General features: G+C 42.2%; 1 protein-coding gene and 1 long non-coding RNA gene across 12 annotated transcripts in view; one reads left to right on the top strand and one right to left on the bottom strand.

Annotated features, from left to right (window-relative positions):
* The window catches only part of KANK1 (KN motif and ankyrin repeat domains 1), a 199107-nt gene that overhangs the window by 93524 nt on the left and 85588 nt on the right, over positions 1-19995 (top strand). The window lies entirely within an intron of this gene.
* LOC102147582 (uncharacterized) lies at positions 684-19508 on the bottom strand. Of its 4 annotated transcripts, XR_002803216.2 has the most exons (5): positions 19217-19508; positions 13272-13405; positions 10593-10669; positions 9948-10483; positions 684-954 (listed from the first exon to the last, which is right to left on the bottom strand). It is a non-coding gene; the product is annotated as an uncharacterized lncRNA (long non-coding RNA). The 4 variants fall into 4 exon arrangements; XR_011431406.1 differs by lacking the exon at positions 13272-13405 and having other exon boundaries at positions 19217-19463; XR_011431405.1 differs by lacking the exons at positions 684-954; positions 13272-13405 and adding an exon at positions 4232-9054 and having other exon boundaries at positions 19217-19463.

Below are 19995 nucleotides of genomic sequence, written 5' to 3' on the forward strand. Positions count from 1 at the left end.
GAAGTTCAGTGTGCTCTGCTTCAGTGGCCTGGGTTTGCCAGTTCAGATCCCAGGCACAGACCTACACCACTCCTCAGCCATGCTGTGACAGCATCCCACATGTAAAGTGGAGGAAGATTGGCACAGATATTAGCTCAGAGCTAATCTTCTTCAGCAAAAAAAAAAAAACAACAACAAAAAAAAAAGAATCAAGCAGTTCCCCCTTTGGACAAGATGTAAAGGTATCCAGTGTTGGTTTTCTATAGCAGCTGGTTTGACAAAGTGCAGTCTCCTGTATAGGTAACCTTAAGCGATGTCCATGCCCTCTTGACTCCGATTAGGAGATGGCTGCAGCTAGCAGGCCCCAGCTTTCTTGGGTTTAAGGGTCATTGAAGAATCCTTGTAGATAAGAGAGGAATTGTATATTCCAGGCCCCGGAGTGATGACTAGACTGGGAAAGCTGGGAGGGTCAGTGGAGACAGTACAAGTGTGCTAAGAGGAGAACCCACTCCTGGCTGCACGTCTGTGACCTGAGTCCCTGTTTGATGTCATCTTTTAAACCCATAGGCAGAAATCAAGCTTGTGGTCTTTCCCATTTTTCTGGGACTTGTGGCTGAGCAAAGGGAAAGAAACCAATATATAAGACTGCTCTTTTCAAAGTGTTAATTTCTTCCATGAGCCCCTAGAAGAATAACACAACAATGTTCTCCCATTTGGTTGTTTTATTAAATTGTTTTGAATTATTTGTCTCTGAAAAGAGGCGTCTTCTGTGTCCTGTATGTGCTCACTTACTTTGCTCCTCTGGCCTGATTATAATTAGTTTACCTTATCACTCTGCCCGCCAGCCCTGTCTCCATCTCCACAGCTGGAGGGGAGGTTGGCCTGACATGCATGGTGGTTTTTGTCCTTTAGAGATGTTAGCTGTCAGTCCCAGAGTTCCATTAGCTAGAATTGGGCCCAGTCCACAGCTTTTACCTGTAAAAACAACAGGCAAACTAAGGAATCTTTTAGTAAGTCAGATAATTGTCATGAACCAAGAGTCCTGCTTACTGGACCGGGTTTTTCCCTGACTCTGTACCTTAGTTTCCAGTTTGTAAAATTGGGTGGCTAGACTTATATCCAGAATTCTCTCTAGGACATAAATGGGAAGAGGTGGAGGCCTTAAGTATGACCAAAGTTGGGATAAAAACCCTAAGACCCATGTCCTCTGTCTGTCATGCTTTTCAGACATGTCTTCATACTTGCTTCTTGCACAGAAGCTGAATTCCCAACAAAGATGCCACTGGGGAAGTTACGCTTCACTTCACTTTTTAATAAATAGATTGTCTATCTTATTAGATTGGAGTGTGTCTAAAATTTCGGACCTCAGATACTATTTCTCCAACCTTCACGTGATTCCATTGTTCAAGTCCCCAGGCATGGTTGACGGTTTCTCCTCCTAGTAATATTTGTTATCTTCATCACCTGGCCCATCTAACTTGTGTGTGCACACGCCTGTACGTATACAAATATGTTTTAAAATGAAATCTTCTTTCATTTGCATAATGAACACACATCTTACCTAAAATACCTCCCACACCAACCCACCCACACTTCCTACACTCTGCTTTGCTAATAGGAAATTATTTGTTGTTTTGTGCTTTTGGCAGTTCTGGAGAATATACAGAGCCAAGTGGTGTGACTCTGGGGTGTAGGATGGAGAACGTCCTTTTTACAATCTGCATTTTTTAATAGCCAGTTCTTAGAGATAAGAGAGGGGATTTCACTACGAAGTCTGAGATGTCTCAGTGATGAACTCTCAGTGGCGTCATCATCTCAACAGCGCTGACTGAATGCAGTTCAGCAGTGTGTAGGCAGGACTTACTACATGAGCATCGTGTGTGCTAAAGTGGTGATAAGGTATCCAGCATTGTCCTACGTGTTTCTTGAGGGAGAAAGGAGAGCCTTCAGGATTTCAGTGTTGTTGTTTTCATGCCCGTTGCTGTAACAGTTTATATTCTGCCTTTGAACAAGCCTATATTTAAAAAAAGTTTATATAAAAAATATAATTTGGATACATGAATCACTTGTCTAGAAATGGGACAAAGTGCAAAAACAATGAGACACAGTGGTTTTGTGGGATGAGAAATGAAACAGTCCCTTTGGTTGAAGAAGCTGCAGGCATTTGACGAGACATCTTAGGAGGCCGTACAGGAATGTGAAGAAGATAGCAATTATAAGTGAGTAATATCTTTCATGGAGGCACTGATTTCAACCCCAGTTTAGCCTGTTAGCAGTTCTGCTAATGAGGAGTTAACAAGTGGAAAGGGAACCGTAAGAGCCACATAAGGCAGGAATCGCCATGGCCTATGAATTTGCCTTTCACATACTTAAAGTTACATGATCGGGGGCCCAGCGGGAGCATCATACATACAGGAAATAGCAGTAATGGTTTTTGTCTATATGTACCCAATCTTGTTTCGGGAAAAAAATCTATGGGGGCTTAAAAGGGTATGCAAAATAAAATTAGAAATCAGTGGGTGAGGATACTGGGACAGAGAGAAATAGCAAGAAGAGGAAATAAGAAGTGAGTAGCATGTATTGTGTTAGGGCTCATAAATACATTGGAAATAGGCCACTGATTTGGCTCCATGCTCTCTAGCAGCCAAGACAAAGAGGGGATCGTGACCAGAGACAGAGGGCACAGGGGCGTTAAGATTCAATAAGCTGATTACTCAGGAAGAGCACAAGCAGTCACCACGCAGGGGACAAGTGGGCCATGTCACCAACAACACACTGATAGTAAGTGTAGCTAACAGTCACTGCTGGGGAGAGCAGAGCTTGACGCTTGATGGGAAGGTAGAATTTGCTTGTCTGCCCCTATCGAGTTCATTTTTAAAGTTTTATTAATTACAAAGGAGATTAATACGTAGACCACAAACTTTCTCTTAGTAACTTTTTTCCTCTTCTCAATATATAAAATAAGTAATCCTTCAAATGAGATTAAAAAAGGAGACCTTGTACTTCCTGAACTCCAGCTTAGATTTTTGACTTTCTGGTGTAAAAAGGACTGTATTCACTAGATGGCAGTATCAGCAGCCTTTTGGGAAGTTAAATCTGATCATGAATCTCTTAAGGACTGAAAATGTAGCAGAGTAAGAAAACCATTTGTTTGAGCGTACAGGATCTCATTTCTACACCCTGCATGAAAGAATTTTTCCATTTCCTCCACCTCCTCCTCCTTCGGGGCCAGAGAGAAGGCGCTATATATAGTAGCTGCAAGCATGTCTGGGTAACTGGAGGGGCACTTTCCCAAGGAGCAAATCTCCCAGGAGTGTGCTCACATGTCACAGGAGTTACACTAGTTCTGGAGCCAGCTGTGGGGTGATGGTGTATTGATAAGGTGCGAAGGTGTGTTTAACAAGTATGGATAATATTTAGACTCTCAGCGTTTACTCGTTTGTCATTTCTAGCATCAAGGCAATCTGACCTCTCAAGAAATGAAGTGATTTTTTTCTAGTTATGTAACACTCTTTTGCACATTTCCATCTTTGAGAAGAAATTACATGCTTTTTCATAGTTTTGTTTTTTAATGAAAAAGATTTATTTGAAAATCATAATGGTATAAAATTAATAGTATTTGGTTGAATTTTAGGATTTTTATAGTGTATCTTGGGTAGCATGTGAGGAGTCTTAGAGAAGTTGATCTTTGTCCTATTCCTCTTGGCAGTTTCCTAACAGCAGTGCTGCTGGTGTTCTGAGTCGGGCACGTCTCCATTGTGTGGGACCATCCCCTGTGCTGCAGGGTATTCTCCATCCCCGGCTCTTGTCCACTTCTAAATGCCAGAAGTGCCCCTCGGTCATTGCGAATGCCTGGTCACACACAAAAATCTTTGTGTCTCCTTGGAGGGGTGAAGTTGGGAGGTGGTACTGCCCAGGTTTGAGAACTGCTGGACTAGAGATTTTAGCATAAGTAATGGGGCTTGTGGAATTTAGTGGGCATAATCTTTTAAAGAAATGTGCATTAATAACTTTATATTTTAAAAAATCGAGGCTAGCCTGGTGATATAGTGGTTAAGTTTGCCCACTCTACTTCAGTGGCCCAGGGTTTGTGGGTTCAGATCCTGGGCGTGGACCTACATGCCACTCATCAAGCCATGCTGTGGGAGTGTCCCACATACAAAATAGAGGAAGATTGGCACAGATGTTAGCTCAGGGCCAATCTTCCTCACCAAAAAAAGAAGAAGAAAGAATCACAACCACAATCCCGTCTTCTTAAACTTCTACTCATTTGCATTTATTTATGGGTTGTGATTCTGATTAATTCTACATAAACACAATTTTTACATAGTACAAAGTTGTACATCTGTAATTTTACAATATACTTTTTATATAACATTATTATGTGCTTTTCTTGTATTCCTGTTGTCTTTCCATGTAACCTACATATCATGTCAAGATAGTGCATTCTCCTCGACCCTTCTTTCCCCTCCCTTTTTAAAGTTACAACTACTTATTTTTTCTCATGTGCATTTTAGTATAATTTTCTTGAGATCTATAAAGCATCTTTTTTTGCATTGTAATCGAAACTGTTAATATACAGATAACTTAGGGATGAATTATATTCTTTGAGATTTTAGTCCATCTGGCATGTTCTTCCTTTTTTCCTAGACTTCCCATTTTTCCTCCCATAAAAGTTTAATTGGGTGGGAGGAAGCCTTGCCCATGTGTCTGACCCTTTCTCATCCCACCTGCCTTTGAGTGATGGTTTGCATACCCACATGCTGATCATTTCTAAGTCGTGCTGGTTGAGAAGAGGAGGGGTAATCTTGTTTCCTTTCTCTTTTTCTTTTCTCATCAACTAGACTAAAAGAGCCACTTGGCCTTAAGGCCTAGACCTTAGGATTCCTGTTTGTTCTCATGGTACCTGGTGTAGGGCCAGTCCATCATATATCCTCTAGACAAAGCCTTCATTAATTGGGATTTTCCCAACTTGCTTTATCTGGTTGGTCTTTGCATTGGTGCAGTTAACACGAGCTTCTGGATATAGGTTGGGTCACCATGAAATATGTCTAAGACATTAGGAGCAAATTTTATATCTTCCCTTTGATGTCTAAAGACAGAAGGGAGTGTAGAGAGGATCCCAAGTGGCACCTGACCTAACAAAAGATCCATGAGAAATGAAAGAGATAAGATGGAAAACCACCGCTGAATCCAGGTGTAAGAATGCTGGCCTGCTTCTGATCCTCGCTATGTCAAGGTCCAAAGGCAACGCCAGGTGATAACATGTCCTGCACCTGAGTTGATGCTATTTGCCTGCCCACACAAGCCTCTTCAGGCACAGATTCTCTCCTGTGTAGGAGCAGCAGGACCTCTTCTGCAACCATCATACCAATGTTACCTCGCCACCCAGCATCAGCCTAGCTCCACACCCTGACTGAAGCTCAACAAAGAGATGCTGTTCAGTGCTAAAGGATTCAGTCATCAAGATGGAATTTTAGGGTTTAGGTAATCTTGGGGACTTGTTTGGGTTACTAGGCTTTTATCTTTGATCTGATCCCTAGAACTATCTTATAATAGGGTATATCCGTGGGGACTAAAGTGAAGCCATTTGGGCTATTATTTCAGTGACTCCTAGGAGCTAGTTGATATTCTGTCTGTTCATGTCTGGAGCAAGTGGATTAGAGATTGTGCATCTTGTGCTGATTGTTACAGTAGATAACATTGAATGCTGATTAAATTGCTATCAGATTGCATAACCCAGATTTTTATTTTAATTTATAAAAGCTTTATTTTGTTTGCCACTTCTCCAAGCTGTCATTTAACCTACAAGCTGCTTGTCTCCACACCTTGTAAAGAAATATTTAATTTGTATTCAATTGATTGATACCTACCAAAGTTCACCATTGAATTTCTGAATACTTCCTGTCATCCATTTATCCACCCAGCCGTCCATCTAAGCTCTATGAAGTGCCCTCTGTAAGGCACTCAATATCAACCAAGATAGTCATTATTCTATGTGACCCAAAATCTCACTGGTTTTCACAACAGAGATTGATTTCTCAATTGTCCTGCATGTCCCTTGTGGGTCAGCTGTAGCTCTGCTCTGTGTTGGGCTCAATCTAATAGATGGAGCAGCATCTGTCTGCATCATTGCTCCTCTTCAGAGCAGAGGAGGAAAAGAGAGCAAGGTGAAGTTCCATGCTAGCTCTTCCAGCTCCCTGCTGAAGTGGCACGTGGTCCTTGCCCAAAGCACATCACGTGGCCACACTTGAGTTCAACAGGGTGGGGATATGTACTTCCCCCTGGGGAAGGGGCAGGACATTTTGGTGAATAGTAATGTAATCTACCACATGTCTAAAAATGTCATTCCTACCCTAGAAGATCTTCATATTCTGATAGATTTGTGTTTGTTTGATTTTTGAAAATATAGTACGTACCATAAGGGAATGGCGGCTCACTTATGTTGACTTTTTTTTTTCTTATTGCAAGGAATCTACTATTACATCTAATAAAGTATAGTACAGAGTTTATGATATATTTGAGCTATCTTTAAAGTTATTTTCCTGTGGCTTAATTTATCAATTATCAGTGGCTTAATTTAACAGTTTATATTCTACAACTGTCACTTTTTGACTTTGCTGTTAAATATTTATTTTTCAAAACCAGACGTGTCTTTTGTCTTCAAAAGGTAAATGGAATCAGTTGTGGGGGAGGATTGGAGAGAAGGGATGAGAGGTGGCAAATGTTATTTCCTCATTAATTTTCTCAAAAAGGTCAGCACTTGCTCACATGGGTGCATCTGTTTAGTCTGAGAAGTTACTTTTTCTCTTGGCCGGAAGCCAGCCTGGCAGGAAGAGCCCAGTGTCACCTTTATAGCCACTCCCTGGCGATAGGGAGCCAGCTTCTCTTCTTTCATCTGGCTGTGGGGGAGGCATGAGCAGAATGGGCTGGGAGGAAAAATTGCCTCCCCGGCTGAATTTTTCCCACCATCAACTTAGGCAGATAAGCTGACGCTCTGCACCTATCTTTTTTGGCAGAAACTCAGATCAGCAGGCCAGTTCCTGACACATACCTCTACGCACATTGAATTGCTTGTTCTGTTTTCCTCTTTCCTCCTCAGGTTTCTCTCAGGAGTAGGCCCCACTTAAGGCTTATCACTTTTGTCAAAAAGAAAACACGTATTTATAGAATGGAATAACTTACGGAAAGAGGGTGTGGGCAGAGTGGAGGAAGAAATGAATCCTGGCTGTTGTCAGTCAACCGTATTTATGGAACCACCCTCCGGATGCCAAGCTTACTGTGGGCAGTTATCAAAGAAGTAAGCTGTGCCCACCTGCTCCTGTTACCCACCCTGCACACAAGACATCATCTGAAGTTTATTTGTGCTGGTACTACCTTTGGCATTCAGCATCCTTTGGATAAAGAGTAATATTCCTGCAAATAAAATAGACAGGTCTAGACCCCATGTGGTGTGAAACTGTGGCATTCCTTGAGAAAGGTAGTATGTTCTCAGTTTCAGATCACATTTTTAATGCGGGAAACAGATATTGTCTCATTGTCAAAATATTTATCAGGACATAATTCTTTTTAAGCAAAGACTGCAGTTTTTAAAAAACAGGTTCACTCCTAGATACCCAATTCGCTGCTTCACACACATAATCGACATCCATGAAATAATTTTTTAAATGATGATGAATGATAAAGCTTGCTCATTTTTAAAAAAATCTCTGACCGCAATACTCAGATTTGTCATCGGGGAAGAGATGCTTTGATTCTGTAGGAAAGCTTGTGCACACTGGGTGGGGAGGCAGCCTTTTTGCTTCTGGCTCCTAACATCTCAGGTCCACCTTGAGGCAAAATTGGCTCCAGCTTATTATCCCTCATGCAATGCTGCTTCTAGTCGTTTGAACAAATTTACCTGCCACCTTAAAACAGAGAATCAACTTGTTGGAGAAGTGAAGTAGGGAATTCATGACCAAACTTCACTTATTTGGCTACCTTGTGAATGAAGAAAGTGTTTTTAAATGTGGACTTAACATTTTCTGAACTCACGTTCACCCTCTGGTACTGAAAATCCACAGCAGTCTTAGGAGAAAAAATGATCATAACTAAGAGCAACCCTTTCTTTTTAAAGAAATGCTTACCCAGATCAGTTAAAAGTCCCTTGGTAGAGCTGAGTCTTCATTTCTTTTCCAGAGTTGAAACTTGTCTCAAAGGAGTAGGGGAGGTTTACAGGCTTGGCGACGGGGGTCTTGTTCATGCCCAAGCGTAGTTTTTATAAATGTTATTTTTCAAGCTATACAGTACTTAGGGGCATCGCGGTGCTGATCTAATTTATCTGGTTCAGTGAAGGTGGGGCAGGAGCAGAGGAGGAAGGATGAAATCAAACTGCGGCATCAGCGCTGAGCTGGTGTTCTAGCAACTTCTTCCTTCGGGACAGATGCTACACATAATTGACTCTTTGCATATCATCAGATTTGGGTTGGCCTCATTGCTTTAAACTTTGAAAATGTTTAAGTATTTACACAAAGAAGACCTGACGATAGTTCTGAATAGCTAAATCTGCCATTCCTTTAGAACTGAAAGAGCTACCATATAATCATAAGAGCTCTCCAGCATTCAGCTCGGGTCGGAGTGGACAAAGATCTTTGATGATCCACAAGGGGTTTTTGCCTTCAATTTGTGGGGTGCATACAGACGACAGAAGGCAGATTTCCTCAAGTCATCATTATTGTAATTTTCAGGGGTTTTATATACAATATATTCCCATATTAAAATATTAAAATATTAGTAATTTGGTATAACTTTAAAATACTTTAAACAGACTCTTCCTCAGGTGAGATTGTTTTCCGAAGTGTGTTTAGCTGGTTTAAAGTCTTACGTTACGTTCTCAGTAGTCTAGTTCAGGTCTAGGCAGGCCAGAAGACGATGTTCACGCACAGGTCTCTTCTGAGCTGCTCCTACTCCCTATTACTCAGTGTCCTTAACCACATCCCATTCGTTTCGTACCCTTTCTTGGAATGTGACATTAACTCTTGAACAACCCATCACCTAAAACCTGATTTCTTGGGCCAAGGTGAGCAACAGGTAATTCTTTACAAGAAAAGCAAAAAAGAAAAATAAATAAATACTACGATAGAGTAGAATTCATAGTATAAAGTTTTGTGGTTTTTTCCTGCTTTTTCTCCCCAAATCACCCCAGTACATAGTTTTATATTTTAGTTGTGGGTCCTTCTGGTTGTGGCATGTGGGATGCCGCCTCAGCATGGCCTGATGAGCAGTGCCATGTCCGCACCCAGGATCCAAACGGGTGAAACCCTGGGCTGACAAAGCAGAGCGCGTGAACTTAACCACTCGGCCATGGGGCCGACCCCTCACAATATAAAGTTGGAAGGAATAAAAAGTGGCTTTTCTTTTTTCAGTGACTGCAGTCCTGTTAACAGTTTTACTCTTGACTTAAATATAGGGCATGAGTTTGCTAATTGATTTGATCAAATTCTAGATTAGAAATCAGTCATCATATGATTTACCAGAGTTAAGCCTCTTGGGTTAAATTCTCTAATTTGTTTTCTCCCATCTCGTTTATCTAAATCTTCGTTTAAGGGCTGACCTGCCCAAATGCTTTTAGAATGCTCAATGCCAGAAAGCTCAGGTATTTTATTCAGTCTCTCCTCAGTTTTCAGGCTCCTCACCCGAAGTCCGGCTGACCCTTTGGGGAACATAACGTATTTAGCTAAGAATTTTACTTTTGAGCCTCCTCTGATAAGGGTAACTGAACTACTGACAGCTGTCAGATAACATATACGCAGGCTGAATGGTTACTAATTGCAATGAAAGATAAATTAATAATTTTGAACTTTTTTATATTAGCTCTGCCAAAATTACATCGTTAAACTCGAGCTTTATGAAGCATTACTGACCATAGTAAAACAAGTGGGAGCAAAGCCTCCATGGGCACTTGAGTGGGGTTTGACTTCCATACTGACCTGGCAAGGATGGAAATCGTCAAGTCATCATGACAGCAAAGAATCTGAGTCCACGTACGGATTTCCGACGATGTGGCCCATTACCGAAAAAAATCTTAAAGGCCTTAGACCTCAGTCATTGGTACTGGTGAATCTACTCTGTTCTTAAATCTTCAGGGAACACAGATTCTAGGCAATTAGAGATGAAAAATCTGAAACTCCATGATAATCCCTTTCTTCTTTTCCCATGCCTGGTAGATGTTCCTCCAGCCAGAGTTGATTCTTCTTTCTTTTTCTCTCATCAAGAGCATGAGTTGCCCTCTCCTCTCCTAAGCAGAGCCCACCGCAGTTGCAGCTCAGATCCCGCTCTCTAGCCCTGCCTGCTCGCTCGCGGGCTCCTGCGCTGCTCGTCGTGGAATCTTGCTGTTGACCTTCACGTGTGGGCTCTGCCCTCACCAGTGGAGGGGTGCAGTGCAGGCGCGGGGGATGAAGAAACCCAAAGGCTCTGCCACGTGGCTGTGGTTTGTCTTAGGGACCTCTGGTGTTGCTTAAGCCTCCTGGGAAGAAAGAGAGAACACATCCAAAAAACTGCCTTTGGAAACCTATGATGACATTACATGATAAGTTCTCCCTGAGAAGACACGCAGATTACAGGTAAACACTTACCTGTTGGGTTCCTTTCCTTTTTGAACATCCCGGAGCTCCTGAAGCTAATGTTGGAGCTCCTTAACTGGAGGCAGAGCCTACAAGAGAAGATTAAAAAGGTTTTTGGAAGCTGTTTTCTAGGTGTGTTTGTCTTTTTCCAGTCATGCGTAGCTTCTGTGGAATCTTCTCAGCATGTAACAGAGCTTTGCACAATTCTGTACCCAGTAAAATTAGCCTAATTATTGATTGTTCCCTCTCACCAGGATGGAAACATGAATCAGTTTGTTAACATCTTGCCTCTTTAGTTCTAAAGAGGACAGGGAGTACCATATTGGGTTAGGATAGTGGGTCTAAACCCTGGCTGTGCATCATAGAATCCCCAATGAGTTGTGTTGTTTTTTTTTTTTTTAAATACACTTGCCCAGGCCTCACCCCACACCTATTGAATCAGTTTGCTGAATCTCGAGCTGGGCTGGGTACCCGAATGCTTGTTACCCAGGAGCTCACACCCAGCCTGGTGGAGGATGCAGAGGGGTGGGCATCCAATTACCACATGGCGTTACAAATGCTCTAGGAGGGCCCAGCTTCTGAATGCAAGCCACTGCCATTCACTGAACATCCCGGTGTGCTTGATGCTGTACATATGACTTCACGTTTTATCATCACCTTGCAAGGTATGCCTGCAGTCACTCTTACAGATAAGGGAACCTCAGAGAGGTTGAACTACCCGAGTCTTAAGCCAGCTAGTGGCAAAGCTGAGAGTTAAACACAGGACTTCCAGCGTCAAAGGCTGTGTCTTAAAGCTCACCCACTCCCTCAGGGACTCTTTGTAGTAACTCTTCCTGGTTGCTGAGGCTCTGTCAGTCGCACATTTTATTTTAGCAAACCTCATTTGAATCCACATACCCATGGACCCTGTCAGCCCTTTTCTTAGTATCATGAAATTCTTAATTTGTCCATAACCTATTTTCTCCATTTTTTCTTTTACTCAAAATTTGCATTTTTAAAATAAAACTGTTGGTTTGGTAAAAATAACGCATGTACATTTTAACAAATTTCACCAATATAGAAAAATAGGGAAGATAGAAATAATGCTGGAATTCCACCAAATTGTTGAATAGTTATTTTTGAATAGCAACGTCTTAGCTGTCAAAACCTATTATATTGTTCATTCTCATTATACAAATCTGTATAAAATTTCATTTTTGGAAATTTTTTGAAGCATGATATGGATTGAAATATTAAATTTCTCAATAGTTCTCTGAAGAAAATAGATATATATGTATATATGTATGTAGGTATGTATGTGCGTATCTCTCTTTATAAAGAGGTAAGCAGTTTGCCCAAGTTCAGATAGATGCTTTGTTATTCATAGATTCTTATTGACAGAGCTCAGACCATATAACTGGGGTCTTTGGGCTGATGACCTACTGCTCTGCATCCTTGGTAGCCTATTAATAAGCTGCTTATTATGAATGGGAGAGAGAGAGAATGTAAATCTTGCATGATATTCAGAGAAATGCTGAGTCATAATTTTCGAAATTCAAATATACTCATTTTTTTATATGAAGTTTATTTTTCATTTAAATTTTTTTCAACTCTTATTGAAGCTTATAAATTGAGGGTCTTTTTTACCAGTTAGCTTTTGGAGCTTTTCTTGCCCTTCTGTGTCATGGGTCTTTGCGAGGGATGGAAGGAAGAAGGGGATAAGGGAGTAGCCTAGTTCGGGCCAGTTGAGGAATACCTGAAACCTGATTAAATTTATTTGGCATCGATGACTTGTATTTTCAGTCTCCGTAAAAGACACCCTTTGGAGCAAAAAGAAGCTATTCATCTGAGGGTGTCATCGCTTCATGCCCCTCTAAGACCCTCTCTGAGGGGCACTGTTTTAGGCACGGTGAAAGACAGCTACAAGGATAACTGAGGCATGCATCCTGCCCTGGAAGAAGCTTAAAATCCAGTGGGAGCAGATGATAAATGTGTAAATAATTACTTAGACTTCAAATGAATCTAGCATGCACCTGGAGAGCTGCATAGCAACATCCTAAAAGTTGCATTAAACAACAATAACAACAAACCAATATCTCTTTTAAAAATGCAACTAAAAGAAAACTTCCTTCCCAAAGCACCAATGAGAGCCCCTCTCTAAATCCAAGCGGTGTGCATCCATATAGTCTTTAGTTTAAAGCTTAAATCTCGACTTGGACTTACTCTATGCTCTTGAGCAAACTATTTAACTTTTTTATTCCTTAATTTCTAAATTATGCAATGGCAATGGAACCTAACATGAATGTTAAAGAAGTTGGCATTGTGTAAGATACTCTGGGGTCTGAAAGGTGCTGCTAAGGGCGGGCAGCAATTAGGATCGCTAGTGTCTAGACCCTACGAGCCCCCAGAGGTGTCTCTTCTTCGGTAGCACATTCCTGCAGATTAGTGATAAGAGCTAGATTTCTGCACAGAGGACAAGACTGCTACTGTCGTGAGAAAGATTTGTTTAAACATATTTTTTCAGTACATTTTCCTAAGTCCTTATCAAGTAGTGCCCCCAGATAAGAACTGGTATTTAGCTATAAGCCAAAGGTTGAGAATAGGAAAAATTTAAATCTCTAAGAACTTGAGTCCAACAAAAATGCTGGCTGACAGCCTGACTGAGGTGAACTAGACGTTGCCTCCAAGTTTCCCAGAAAAATTGTTTATTACTGGGCAAGACTCAAGCCTCCGTGTTTTCATTTTTCTTTTCCCTTAGTCCACAGGAAACTTGCGTCTTGAGTCTTCTGATAGTTATCTGTCGTGCAAATTCTATATTTCTCCTTGCCTGCTTCTGCAAAGAATGCCTAGAAAAGACCAGAATTGAGATTGTTTAATCATTTTTTTTAAAGTAGTGTTTTGGACACATCTCTGCCTTTCCCTGGTTTTGTTAACTAAAATGGCCCCCATAGAAATATCCTGAAATAGAGTTCCTCAAACAAGTCTTCATAATAAAATGAATGGAAAGAAGTTTCAGGCCTCTTTGGCTAAACGTGGACCAGTGCTTTAAAAGGATCTGTCTCCTGAGTGTGTTGGTTTGAGGGTGATGCTGTGTATTTGAAGATGCTGAGAATTTGGCCCTCTTTCTAGACTGCTCATATCGCCTTCCACTCAGTTCATTTCCCGGTTTAACCACTCTCTCTTGCCCCAAATTATCATTTTCATCCTGAACCTCTTGTGCCCATCCTTAAATTACTTAAGAAACTTCCCTGGATCCCGTTCAAGTTTCTGGACCACCCTTTTAATTTCTTGTATTCTGTATATGTTAACCCATTTTCCCAATCTCTTCTCTTTCAGACTTACTCCTTTTACTGTTCTATGTAGCTATTTTTGTCTTTTTTCATTCTTGTTTATTTGATTTGCTCTTTCCTTGGATCATCCTGTCCTACTCTTCATTTTATGGAAAGTCTACCCAGAGTTACGTGACAGATGAAGACAGAGCCTGGGTAAACCCCAGTCTCCACTCCCTCCTGTTCTTCTCTCTAAACCATGACGTCCCCTTAGAGAACCCAGCATCACTCAGGTTGGTGGTGGAAGCCCTCATCTTTGACCCCCAATTCTTACTCCCAGTCCGGGACCTGCTCTCCCCTCCAATTCAAGCTTGTGCCTTGGCGAGGAAACCTCCTTTTCCTATTGTTCCCTGTTAATAAGTTTGACCAGCAAACGTCAGGGTATTCCAGGAGATCTAAACATTGGTCTCTTCTCTCAAAGATGCTCTTTGATGATGCCGAGGGTATTTTTGCCCATAATGAACAACCCTCCCATTCTGAAGTCGCCCGTCTTCCATTCTGTTTGGTTCCGTTGTAAAGTTGCTTCCTGGAGCCTGCCTTCAATCTTTTGCTGTGAAAACATCATGTCATCCCAGCTAATATTTCGGTTTTGTTGTAGATGTGAATTTCAGGGAGACCAAGGGTGGGTGTGTGGGATCTGTGTACTTGTTTAAGCATAAATACATCATGTTCTGAACTGGTGTTTTTGTCTTTTCTCCCCTTTCTATTTTCTGCAGGCTTCGTAACCAACCCTCAGGAATTTAGGGCCAAGTAGGGCCGGGGCCAGAAGTTAGCGGTGTTTATTTATTCACTGAGTAAAGATTTATTAAGTGCCTGATTTGTGCACAGCCCTCTGCTAAATGAAAAATTACAAGAAAAGGTAGAAGACACAGGATCTTACTAAAGGAGTTTTCAGAATATTTATATCAAAAATAAGCCTAATTATTATGGGCACAGAGCTTTTATAGTATACAAAACACTTTTAAAATACAGTTTCTTGTTTTCATTTCTTCAGTAATCCTAGAGAAAGTATTTTCTGCATTTTATTGGTGAGGAATTGAAGCTGGGAGAGGTTCTTTCCTGGCTCTGGAAGCCAGAGAAACAAGTGGACAGAGGCTTCGCCCCAGCTCCAGCCCGCTTGTCCTGACCTGCTCCTGGCTGCAAGTCCTGAGTGCCTTGTCCCCCGTGTGCTTTCATTCCCTGCCTTTGGTCACCTGTTGGACCCCTGTCTTGCTTTTTGGACTTTGATTTCTGTTTTACCCTCTTCCTGGGTTTTTTTATTCTCGGCTGCAGACCCTGAATAACTCCTGGGATGGGCCTCACGGTAGATGAGGGTTCCTGTGTTTCTGTTCCCAGATGCACGTATTTTTATGCGTTAACATATCTGAAATTGGGATGCATCTTACAGTCTCCATTGAAGTCCACTGCTTTCCAAGAGTTTGCCTCTGCCAGTCACTTGGGGCACTACCAAACTGAGACCAAGGGTCAGAGTCCCTGCCTGAGGGCATTCGGACCACTCTGGTGGCAGGAATTCAAAATGCACACCCACCCCGGTACTGGTTGAGGTTCAAATTCTCAGGGAAGATTCCCTCCTCCCTCGTCTCGCTACCAGCCCTTTCTGCATGGCGAGCTTATTTCTCTGTTGCTTTTTGGTGCCCCAGCTTCATGGGGGGCCCCCTCTGTTCAATTCCCCATTTTGGATGCTTTTGCTTTCTTCGTGGTACATAAAATAGTTTCCCTCTTGTGATGGGGACATCTCAAACTTGATGAAACATGGCATTATGTGGTGGCAGTTGCTCTGGGTGGCTGTTGGTGTTGCCTTGCGTAGCATTTTTTGGCTTCAGAGGAATACGTAGGTGTTCCTTGCTCCCCACCCCCAGGCTGAGGCTTGCTCACCTGCTAAGACAAAAGCCAGAGCGTATCGCCATTCACTCTCCCTTCCTCCCGCCTCCCTGGCAGCTGCCTAACTTGGTTTCTTGCTGGTTGCACACATGCGACAGAAATACAATGTTAATAAATATTTCTACATGTAATAAAGAAACAAGCCATAAAAGTAGTCATTTGCCATCTGCTCAGATGAGTTGCTGAGAAAAGCGATGACATTTTCTGATTCAGTAACTTAACTATTCTCGTTTCTCCTGTGAGGCACGTCATAGACAAACAAATAATAAATATCCAAACACATGTCATGGGAGAAAATGCATTGGTTTCTGAAGCAAATATGGATAACAAACGATACCTGCTTCTCCCTTCTCCCAGTGAAGGGCCAGAACAGCACTACTCAATTCTCGCTCGGTCACAGTGTTTCATTGTTGCCATCGACAGCACAGACATGTCAGAGGCAGCACCTCCTATGTATCTATAGAGAATGGATATAGCAAAGTGGAGAGATGGGCCAGTGGACTCCAGAGCCTGTGTTTGGGGAAAGTGTTGTAAACAGCGACAATAATAACAACTTACTGAGTGCCTTCTATATGTCAGGCACTGTACTAGGTACTTTGCATATATTAGCTCATCCGTTAGTGGAATGTGAATGCTCATTTTAAGAACAAAGGGAATAATAATAGGAATAAAAGGTAATAGTTAATCTAAAGTGCAGAAGGGTTTCAGGTGGAAGGCGAGACAAGGGAAGTGAGAGCGGCTGCGGAAAACTTAGTTAAGATCTGGCTGTTGAAGGTCGTCTAAGAAAAAGGCGGAGTGAGGGTGTGACTGGTTGGTGGGAGCGAAGTCGTGGTCTAGGCGGCTGTAGGGGGGATGTGTGTCTGTTGTTTCCATTCGGTGTTAATATGTCTGCGTCCCACCCACCCACAAATATTTTCTTACTTTTTTGCTTTGAGGAAAAGGGTATTAATTCACGAATTGGAAGCAGATTAAATACACAGTACAGTTTGTGCCCAGCAAACAGAATTATGTATGAAAGTTATGTGGCCCACACAAAAATGAAATGCTGTATGGCCTCATTAGTACCCCCGGTTTCATGGGTCTTCCTCCTGGTTAAGGGATAGTATAGGCAGGAGAGTCTCATGGTCTCCACAGTGTCCACCGCAAGTTCACGGCTTCGCCTTTCCTCTCTCTCAGAGGACTGTGAACTCTGCCCTGGTGCTCCACAGCCCTACACTGCCAGGCTCCGTGTGTGTGCCTCCAGCCCACACTGCCCTTTTGATCCCCACCACTGCTGTACACTTCCACGATGGAACGACTCCTGAGAGTCTCCTTGCTCTCACATTCCCCCTTCACTAGGCAAGTCGTTTTCCTCTCTTCAGCCAGAGCAGTCGTTCCTAAAAACTAACCCAGTTCTGTGGCTTTGGATCTTGGGTGGCTTTCAATGACTGCCACTGCTTTCAGAATACAATCCAGACTCCTTAGCTTGGCCCTACAAAGCCCTTAGACATCCATCCTTGCATATTTACTTTTCCCACAACTCCCTCATACACATCCCATCCTGTGGTCTCTTCTTGCCTTTGCACCTGCCACATGTCTTCTCTGAAGACTGTATTTCCTCCCCTTCAGGGCCACCTTACTCATCTTTAAAACCCACTTCAAGAGTGATGTTCTCTGATAACCCTTTCCCACATCCCAGTTTGGGTTACCCACCATTCCTCTGTTTCTGTAGCTCTCAGCTCACACCAATAGGATTAGTATTTAACATAGAGTGAAGTTACAGTACGTCACAATAATTTTCCTTCCATCACTCTGCATTCCGTGAGCAAAAAGGCTGTATCGTTGCTCTCTGTCTCCCTAAGATGAGCACTGTATCTAGCCCTTAATAGCCACTTAATAAAGATTTGATCAAAAAAGGGAGATGTTTGGCCCTCAATTTAAGGATGACTAGTCGTTGGTCAAGCCTTAGAAAGTAGCAATGAACTTGTATTGCAGTCAGATTTTGTGTTTTCCTTTAACATCAGATATTGGCAGCCAGCTTTTCTAGATTTTCTTGGCCAAAAATACTCCTGAAATTCCATACTCCTAGTTTTTGATCTCTGGGATGATGCATCCACAGCATGTAATTACTTGTCTGGATGATTGTGCTTTACCTTGGGGTTCTAAGAGAAGAGGTCAAAGAAATCAATGGTTTAGTAATTGTATTGTTAATCTTAAAAGGAAACTTGAATGGGAAATATTTTAAAAACTGGTTCAAGAACATAATTATTGGGAGCATGGAGAAGATAATTACTTGCTATGTATACTTGTACTGGTGTGGATGGAGGTTTCATGCAAAATAAAACAGCTTGTAATTTTTTTTCTTTTTTTTTTTTTTTTACAACTTCTACTTTCATCTGCAGATTTAGCAAAGCTTCAGGGCAAAAGGCATGGCCTTCCTTTTGGATGGGGCTTTTAGAATGAATTCTGAAGCTGCACATTGACTGTGTGTGTGTGTGAGGAGGGGGAGGGAATCTCCATTCTGATGAGCTGCACTGAGGGTTTAACCGGGAGCTGATTGTCCGGGCAGGGTGCCTGGGTGCCTCATCAGAAATGATCATGAAATGTGCGTTTGCGCACAGCAAACAGGCCGAGGCAACACGGCTCTTTCTCTCCACGTTATGAGCTTCTATACCATTTTCTGCCCAATCTTGACTTTTTTACACACTCATTTTTAGTGTCCCATAAAAAAATCATGGAATGAAAGATTTTATGGACTATTAATAAGTAATAATACTTACCACTCTTTTTCCTGCCATTTAGGTTGCTATCAACAGCGCCACTCTTACTCGTAAGACTCCTAATTAGTAAAGTTTCTTTACCCATAGCATAAAATCCAGATTGCTGAACCCAGCCTATGAGCCCTCAAGAATTATTCCAACTCATCTTTCTAGTCTTAGTGTTTGAATATGTTTTAGGTGCAAGTAAAACCCCAAATCAAATTGCCTTACACAGTAAGGAAAGTTCATCTTTTTCATAACTTAAGTCCAGAGAGCAGCCTTTGAGGTTGGTTCAGTGGCTCAGTGATATCATCAGAAGCCCAGGTTCGTACTGTCACTCCACTCTGCTATCCACTGTCTGCTGGTACATCCTCTGCATGGTGACAAAATGGCTGCAGAAGTGCCAAGCATCACATCCAGACAGGGCATTGCGTGTCTCTTAGGAGTGAGGAAACTTTTCCCAGAAGTGCCCTAGAGAACATCTCCTTACATTTCATTGACCACAATTGAGTCACATGTCCTTTCCTAAACCAGTCACTGGCCAGGGGAATGAAGTTACTATGGTAACCAACCTGGATAGAACATAGATGGAGAGTCAACCATCGAGACTACAGGGTTTTCCTACTTCCCAGTGTGTACCCCTCCTCCCCACGCCCACCCCAGTCCATTTTGGCCTCCCCATGGTGACCATAGAAAGCCGTGTGCCTACCTGTCACCAAACCTCTTCTCTGTCCCTCTTGATCTTAGGTGCCTGCGCCCAAGTCGTCACCCATGTTCCCTCTGCTCCATGGAACTTTCCTTGTCCATTGTCTGTTCTGCTCATTTGGCACCTTTGTGAAGGTCACATCTCCCCATGGATTCCGAGGTCCTTGGGGTATGTCTGTACTTCTCTCTATTCCCCAGTGCACTTTTCAGAGAACCACAGACCCTGACTTTATTTGTGCAAACTCATTCCCCAAAATGTTACTAAGACTATTATAACCCAGAGAAGGAAGTGTTCTTACCTCCTGTCCATATAAGCCCGTTTGAGCCTGGAGCCAGTCCTCAAAATAGAATAGCCATCCCTTTCTATTATTAGAAAGCTAAGAATTCCATATTAGTAGAACAAGAAAAAGTCAGAGTGGCCTTCACAATTTATTAATATTCTTTCTCCATGTGTTCACTCACATCCCTCTTTATCCCTTTTATAAGGAATCACAAACTGCATGGTGCATATAGGCTTAGATTTTCTTAGTTTCACTGTTTTCCAATACTCTTAGACAATGATCCTCAGTCCTCACTGTGCATCAGAATTATTGGAGGAGCTTTGTAAAAATATGCATATCCAAGCCTTATATTCAAAGATTCGGTGTCAACTGGTCTGGGGTGGGGCTCAGTCTGTTTTCATAAAGTGGCATCTAGGAGTTTCCCGGGAGATCCTAATGGGCAGCCGGGTGGAGAACTCCACGCTTAGACATCCATTTGCCAAACTCTTCTTGGTGAGAATGA

The sequence above is a fragment of the Equus caballus genome, chromosome 23, assembly GCF_041296265.1.
Source record: "Equus caballus isolate H_3958 breed thoroughbred chromosome 23, TB-T2T, whole genome shotgun sequence".
NCBI lineage: Eukaryota > Metazoa > Chordata > Mammalia > Perissodactyla > Equidae > Equus > Equus caballus.